Genomic DNA, 8,392 nt, shown 5'->3' with positions numbered 1-8,392 from the left:
ATATCGCTTTCCTTTCACTTCTTTTTGATTGCACACTCCCAGCAAGTGTTTGAGATTCCTAGCTAAGTTGTGAATGCTCCCAGCCAAAATGATGAAATTCCAGTTCTAAATGAACTCCAGAGCCACCTTTGTGCTCTTACTCCCTCTCTGCCCCCCTCTTCCCTACCCTCCCACCTACACCGTCCCACAACATACAAGAGTAAGACTTAATTTGAAGCTATTATACTTACTTCTATTTACATTACACAAAAACATAACTCAGGACAAAAATATTTTTTGAAATGAAATTGATGAATGTTGTAGTATATGTTTGATTTTTAGAATACAATTTGGTATTTTTCTGGTTCAGAGATGGCAAAACCCCTTGCTGAAAGGAGTAATTCTGGAGGGTAAGGGGAGGGAAATCTGGTGGCAAAGGTCAGGGGTTGGGGGGTGGGACTTCTGGTCCCAAGATGGTGATCAGGGGTGGGGCACCTGTCAAGGGGCAGGGCTACCCATGCAGTCCTTGATGACTTGCCAAAACTGAATAAGTGGCCTTCCACCCAAAATAACTGCCCGCCCTGTACTAGAGGGAAACATAAAACACTTAGGCATTGCATCCCATGCCCAGAAGCTGAAATAAAGAATCCATTTTATATAGATTAAAAATAAACTCTGTCTCTTCTCTTTTACAAGGGTTGCTACATTACACAGCCAATTGAAATATTTTCTGGCTCCCTGGTCATAAACCGATGGAGGAGGCATAGTGTACTTTGCTTTCAGTGTTGTAAGGAATCAATTCAATATGCAAAGTAACTGTTGTGTCACATCAGTCACAAATGTTTTTTGCTTGTCTCTCAGTAGTTAAATGAGCTTGTGACTATCAGTAAATCACTATCATCCTAACCATGCGTGTTCCACAGATAAGGGTGCTATGTAATGATAATTATGTTTTCATTTGTTGTGGCAAAACTTAATACTCAGAGTGGCAGAAATCTTATTCATCCTCTGTTAATTATGATCTACTTAATGTAGGTAATCATGCAAAAACAAAAAATGTAATCAAAATAAAATAAAGTGGTTTGCCACCATGTGGTGTGGAGCTAGCTCCTGCAAATTGGCAGTCAATAATGCCTCATTCAATGCATAAAGTAAGCTTTCCTTTCCTTCATTGTCACAAGAACACTAATTCTTATGGTGATAATGGGGATGCCAGTATGAAACATGTTTGTGGGCAGAGGCCAATGAAACTTGAGAAACTGCTCAACAGAGATGTCCCTGGGAGGAGGGATCTGTGAATTAAATTCTGCTGTTGATTATATTACTGTCAATCTAGAGAAACTCTACTAACTGCAGTTGAGTTATTCTAAGAGGCATGCTGATGAACCTGAAGAATTGCAGTTTGTCGCACTGTTTTGCTTCACTGCATGTTCCTCCTGCAGACCATGGGAAACAGTTTCATTTGATTCTAAAAGACAGAGGTTGAGCTGACAGGGTCAGGACACAGTGACCTTTCATCAAGGAACAGGATGCTGGTCATTACAGACTCAGCTACAAAGGACAGATTCACAAACCAGTGTTCTGGAAATAGCTCTATCAAATGTATAGGGTGTGAACCTGGCTAGAGAACTAGTTTCCTTCCTGATACAAGGAAAAAATGCAAATAACATGCACAGATACCACCAGATTGCATTATGTAAGGTTCATTACAAAAAAGTCATGACCATTTAGGAGTATTTTTGTGAGTGTTTTGCTCTGGCTAAGCTCTCTCTCCCATTGTGGGAGCAGGGTCACATTCTAACCTGCTATATGCTCTAAGTTGCTCAGAGTACAGACTACAGGACAAATGCTGGAAGTGGGAGTGCCCTATAAAGGTACGAATGTGATGTTAGCTTTCAACACAAATAAAAAGATGTGCATATAGATTAGTAGACTTCAAGCAGTTAGTCTATCCCCCTACACAAATACAGAATCTGCTATTCAGACCAATGTTTATCCATCCCTTTCTTGAAATCTTCCAATGAAAGAGATCCTATAATTGCCCAGGCAGCTTGTCTGATCAGCTCAGCCTATAGAACTTCTCTGAATTAGACAACTAGTTTGAACTAAATATCAAAAAGTATGTAATCATAGTTTTAAAAGGACCAGTGATATAGAATTTAGCACTGGTAAGTTGTTACAATGATTAATTATGCTCAGTGTTAAAATTGCGCTTATTTTGAATCTAAAATAAATAGCCTTCCAGCAAATGAATTTCATTATAATTTGGTTTGCTAGACTGAAGAGCCCTGTAAAATCCTATTAGAGTCCTCTGATAGGATCTTGATAGATTGGAAAGCTGGAATAGAGAAGGTATAGTGAAGTTCAATACAGACAAATGCAAGAAGCTATACCTAAGAAGAATAAAAAATCCAAATACAGAATGGAAGATAACTTACTGGTTGGCAGCCCTGGGGAGTTGTATCTCCTTCATTGGAGGTTTAAAAAACCAAGGTTGGATAAGTATTAATCATGAATAGTTTAGAAGCGGCTTTTATACATTCATGCAGAGTAGGATAAGATGATTTTTATGGTCCAACCCTTTAATTCTATATCAGTTTTATTTTCCTTAACCATCTCTTTGATAAACTAGATCAGTGGTACTCAAACTCTTGGTCCCTGTTGCAGGGCTCTTAAGCACCCTGCGCCTAAAATGGAAGCAACCTGTGGGAGACCCCTAGTGGTGAGAAGGGGGAGGCTCAGCTGCCAGTCACCAGGGCAGCACAGGGATGGGTTGCCGAGACAACCAGTTTGGTCAGCTGACCAGAAGGGGGCAGGGCCTGGCCTATATAAACAAGCCTGGCAGTAGAGGAAGGTGGAGCTTGGTTGGAGCAAGTTGAGTAGGGAAGCCTGATGGTCTGAGAACCTTCTGTGGGATGATACAGGGTGGAGGAAACCCTGGTAGGGAGATGAATGATGGATAGCCAGTTGGCTTGGAATTTATGTTGTAGCCCAGGAGTGGGAGTTTTTGGTTTTGTTGTTGTATAAGACTGGAGGACCGGGTGAGGCTATAAGGGGTTGGAGGAGGCCTCATGGGGCTCCACAGTGGTGTGGAGGCCCCGGTGCCAGAGAGGGCACAGCATTAAGGGGGTACTGACCCCAGCCCTGAGAAGGGGTGCAGTGGATTTAGGGGCCAGGCATGGCTACGGCCACCTGAGCCCCAATTGTGAGGAGCACCAGAGTGGGCACTGGCGAGAAGCCCAGAGGGTACTTGCGTTAAGCCCCAGGGAGGGCGCATAGGACTAGAAGCCCCAGGGAGGGCGCATAGGACTAGAAGCCCCCAAGGGGGTGCACTGACCCCAGAGCCTCAGTGGGGGTTGTAGACCTGAGAAAGGGGTCTGGGGTCAGGCATGGCTACAGCCACCTAAGCCTCAATTGTGGGAATCGCGAGGCAAGGCTCCAGGGCGGGCAGGAATCACAAGGCAAGGCCCCAGGGCAGGCGGGAATCGCGAGGCAAGGCCCCAGGGTGGGCGAGAGGGCATAGGCAGATAGGGAGATGAGCCGGAGAACGTCCATGAGGCCACGGGTAACGGAGACGAGGCAGAGGGCCCGTGAGGGCGAGGGTGATTTGTAGGACCCACATGTGGCCCCTGAAGTTAGTTGCAGTGTTATCTAAGGCAGGGCACAGACTGGGACATCGCAGAGCACTGTGCCAAAGAGGGTAAGAAGGCAGCCTCCCTTTAATAATCTTTACCATCAAAGACATGGCGGGTGAGATAAAGAAGGTGCATTTGGAACCAATTTGGCACGGTAGGGGGGGGTGCTAGGGGAGTTCACAGCACCCCTTGGTCCCGTCCTGCCACAGTCCCACAGACCAGATACATGATGCAGGGCTGATCCATGGGCTGGTTCCCCAGGTCAGCACCCAAATCAAACCCTGTAGGCCTGTATCCTACGTTGCACCACCAGAATTGCATTCAGAGTGCCTGTATTCTGCTTTGTGCCAACCTGCCACATGCACCTGGTTTGAGCCCTGTGCTGCCCTGGCCCTGTGCACCCAGATCAGGCTCTGTGCTTCCAAGGCCCCACATGCCTGATCTGGCACTCAGGATCACATGATCTGGGCTGCAAGGCTCCACATAGATTTCATAGAATTTAGATTTCATAGACACTAGGGCTGGAAGGGACCCTGCAGGATTGAGTCCAGCCCCCTGCCCCAGGGGCAGGTAGTCAGCAGGGATCATAGGATCCCAGCAAGATAAACATCCAAATGTCTCTTGAAGGCATCCAAAGTAGGTGCTTGAACCACATCCTGCGGCAGTCTATTCCAAACCTTGGGGGCTCGGACAGTAAAGAAGTTCTTTCTTATGTCCAGCCTGAAATGGTCTTGCAAGAGTTTGTGACCGTTCGACCTTGTTATCCCTTGACATGCTCTGGTGAACAGATGTTCTCCCAGGTCCTGGTGAGCACCCCTGATAAACTTATAGGTGGCCACCAGATCACCCCTGAGCCTGCCCTTTTCCAGGCTGAAGAGTCCCATGGCTCTCAGCCTTTCATCATAAAGTCTGTTTTCCTCTGATCATGCATGTGGATCTCCTCTGAACTCTCTCAAGCTTCTCCACATCCTTTTTGAATTGTGGAGTCCAAAACTGGACCCAGTACTCCAGCTGCGGCCTCACCAAGGCCGAGTACAATGGGAGAATGACGTCCTGGGATTTGCTTGAGAAGCATCTATGGATGCAAGCCAGTGTTTTGCTCGCTTTACTAGTTGCAGCATCACACTGAGGGCTCATGTTCATCTTGCGGTCAATCATGTTCCCCAGGTCCCTTTCATCCGTAGTGCTAGCCAGTCGGTATAGCGCTGCCGAGGCTATAAGCATGCTGTGGGTTTTCCTTCCCAAGGTGGAGAACCTTGCATTTTTCAGTGTTAAACACCATCTGGTTCTCATCCGCCCATCTCCTGAACCTGTCAAGATCTGCCTGGATTACCCTCCTGTCCTCAGGTGTGGACTCTTTACCCCAGAGTTTGGTGTTGTCAGCAAACTTGGCCTGTACGCTTCTCACACCAATATCTACATCATCAATGAAGATGTTAAAAAGTCTAGGCCCTAGGACAGAGCCTTGAGGAACCCCACAGGTCACAGAGAACCACAACGAATGACTTCCGTCAACCACCACCCTATGGGTCCGACCACGGAGCCCATTCCCCAACCAGAGGATCGTGGTGAGGCCGAGGCCTCTGTTAGCCAGTTTTGCCAAGAGGTTATCATGGGATACCAGATCGAAGGCTTTTTTAAAGTCAAGATATACGACATCAATGTCTTCCCCCTTGTCCAGGTGATAGGTCACGTGGTCATAAAAGGAAATGAGATTGGTCAAGCAAGACTTACTCACAATAAATCCATGCTGGCTATCCCTCAGGATGTTGCTGTCAGAGTGTCTGTTAAGGATGGACTCTTTGATAATCTTTTCCAAGACCTTCCCCGGGATACAGGTCAGACTGATGGGCCTGTAGTTTGCCAGATCCACTTTCCTCCCTTTCTTGAAGATAGGCACCACATTGGCCTTCTTTCAATCTTTGGTCACTTCACCAGAGCAGCAGAAGTTCTTAAAGATCCATGCCAGGGGCTGAGCTATGATGCTTGCCAGCTCCTTGAGTACCCTTCGGTGTAAACCATCAGGGCCAGCTGACTTGAAGGAAGCCTGTCAAGGTGTCCCTTCGTGAGGTGATCTTTGATGGAGGGTAAGGAATCTCCCTCACTCAGGTCTCCATGTCCCATATTGGCCAGAGGCGTCCCGTAGGACTGGTGAAAAGCTGATGTAAAGTACCCATTTAGCAAGTTTTCTTTTTCCTGGGCATCAGTTGTCAGTTGTTCCATCTGGTTTAGCAGGGGTCCAATGTTGTCCTTGCTTTTCCTCGAGCTCCCCACTTAACTAAAAAAGGACTTTTTATTGTCCTTGATATTTGCAGTGAGCTGGAGTTCCATCACAGCCTTGGCTTTCCTGGTTCACTCTATGCAGGTCTGGACCAATGCAGAGTATTCTTCCTTGGAGGTGGATCCAGTCCTCCATCCTTTGTAGGTCTTTCTTTTTAGCTGCAGGAGGTCTGTTAGTTCCCTAGAGAGCCAAGGGGTCTCCTGTGCCCTTTTGCTGCCTTTCCTTCGAGATGAGATAGATTTTGCTTGTGCATCTAGGATTGCTCCTTGAGGAGCAACCACTCATCTTGGACTCCCCTCCCCTTTGGGTTGTGGCCCTTTTAGGACCTCACTGACAAGCCTCCTTAGCTTGTTGAAGTCAGTTTTCCTGAAGTCGAGGACTTCTGTATTACTGACTGACTTGCCAGCTTTACGGTGGATGGTGAAGGTGATCAGCTCGTGGTCACTGTCACCCAGCTTCCCTTCCATCATTAGGTCACTGATTAGGTCGTCCCCAGTTGTCAGTAACAGGTTGAGGAGTGTTTTACCTCTCATTGGCCGATAAACTTCCTGCATCAGATAGAGCTCATCCACACATGAGAGAAAGCTTTGCGACCGCTCGGATTTGGCTGGGTGCTCTTCCCACGAGATGTCTGGGTAATTGAAGTCTCCTGTGACAACCATGCACCAGGAGCATGTGGCCTCAGCCAATTTCTTGGCAAACTCTTAGTCAAGGTCTTGATCCTGGATAGGGGGTCTGTAGTAGACTCCCACCATAGTGTCCCCTGTGCCATGTTCCCCACAGATTTTAACCCAGAGGGTCTCAAGTCATCCACCCTGGGCGCCAATGTTGGCTTGCTCTTCTTGACATAAAGAGCTACACCCCCACCCCTTTTGTCAACTTAATCTCTCATGAACAGGGTATAGCCATCTATAACCCTGGCCCAGTCATGGGTGGAGTCCCACCAGGTCTCCATTATCCCTATGACATCATAATTATTTGTGTTAAGCAGGAGGACAAATTCCTCCTGTTTATTCCCCAGTCTCCTGGCATTTTTGTATAGGCACACAAGTGTCCCCTTGGGGGCCCTTGCCTTGCCTACAGTTCATTCCAGGGCTGGGGCAGGTGTGGGCTCCCTTAAGTGCCTTGGTCTGCTGCTTTGCAAGGGTTGTTCAGTGGGCCAGCAGTGGTGGTAGTCCCCCCATCTACTGGTGGGCTTAGTTTAAAGCCCAATGGAGCAGGCCAGCCACTCTGGCTGAGAAGAGCCTCCTCCCCAGGGGTGAGAGGTGGAGGTCGTCCCTTCCCAGCAGCTCACTGCCTCTCTTACCAAAGAGTGGACTTTGGTCATTGAAGCCAAAGACTTCCTGATGACACCAGCACCACAGTCTTTGGTTCACTACCTGGATACTCCTCTCCCTCCTCAGTCCATATCCCGAGACTGGGGGGATCGATGAGAACACCAGCTGCTTCCCCAACCCCTTAAGCCCTGCTCCCAAATCCCTGTAGTGCTTCATGACCTGGCTGTAAGCACTCCGAGCCATGTCTTGGTGCCCACATGGATAAAGAGCATAGCAACAGACTTCCCGGGGCTAAGGGGTCAGGGTGGCAGATTATCCCCTCAGTCCCCCTCAGGATGGAGTCTCCCATGACAAACACTTTGCGTTTCATCTTAGGGAGAGCGGGAGTGGTAGCTACAGTACAGCCTGTGTTGCTTGCAGGAGCTGGCAACTTAGTAGGCTCTGCTGGGGTTGCAAGAGGTTCATACCTGTTGCAAAGCTCCAGTGGGACAGGGACGTTGGTGCGGCGGGCCTTGGGGCCCTTGACCACCTTGGTCCAACCACTTGGCTAGACAGAATGGGAGGTCCCTGAGTCCTCCCTTGTCCTGGAGGGAGACTGTGGTCTACCCTCCATCTCCTGGGGGAGAAGGGCCTGGCAGTAGGAGTCGATCTCCTGCTCACAGTCCCTGATGGCACTCAGTCTCTAGACTGTGGTCTGGAGCTCCTCCAGCTGGCACGCTAGAGACCCGAAAAGGGAAATCTCACAAGGGGAGGTGGCCATATTCCCGGACCCCAGAGCCTGAAAAAGTGACAGGCAGGCCCCACAGCTGAGAGCCAGAGGCTCTGTTTGTGTAGAGCCCAGAACCATGGGCTTCATCTGGGTGGAAGCCTTCGAGGCGCTAGAGCAGGGAGGCTGTAGGCCCCAAGGGGACCCTAGGGTTGCGGTGTGTGCCCATCCAGAGCATGCCGCTGGTAGGCTGGCTAGGTTCAGAATACTTACCCAAGGGGCCTCACAGGCAGGGCCTCGGGTACTTCCGCGCACCCTCCTGCGCAAACTTGGTGCTAACTTGTGCACTGGGCAGATAAGCATTCCTGTTTGTGCAGCCTGTTCGCACGACTCTGGTCGCGTGGCTCCTCTGGGGAGTTGAGCAAAGTAGGGGCCAGGGAGGGGCGAGACCCTCCTCGGCTCCAGCTTAGCTGCCTCCCCACAGCTAGGCTGAGGCTAGTCCCTCCCACCACAG

The 8,392-nt window shown here is 49.1% G+C and overlaps 1 long non-coding RNA gene across 1 annotated transcript in view; it reads left to right on the top strand.

Moving 5' to 3' along the window:
- Positions 1-7,617, top strand: part of LOC109294659 — a 20,765-nt gene extending 13,148 nt beyond the window's left edge. Inside the window, exons 2-3 of the long non-coding RNA XR_002096599.1 lie at positions 304-308; positions 7,608-7,617. This is a non-coding gene — a long non-coding RNA (uncharacterized LOC109294659). The remainder of the gene's footprint in view (positions 1-303; positions 309-7,607) is intronic.
- Positions 7,618-8,392: the final 775 nt, after the last annotated feature.

Source organism: Gavialis gangeticus, unplaced genomic scaffold (assembly GCF_001723915.1).
Source record: "Gavialis gangeticus isolate Ggan-Ray unplaced genomic scaffold, GavGan_comp1, whole genome shotgun sequence".
Classification (NCBI taxonomy): domain Eukaryota; kingdom Metazoa; phylum Chordata; order Crocodylia; family Gavialidae; genus Gavialis; species Gavialis gangeticus.
The sequence above is the reverse complement of the archived record's forward strand: the minus strand, read 5'-3'. Positions and strand labels throughout refer to the sequence as shown.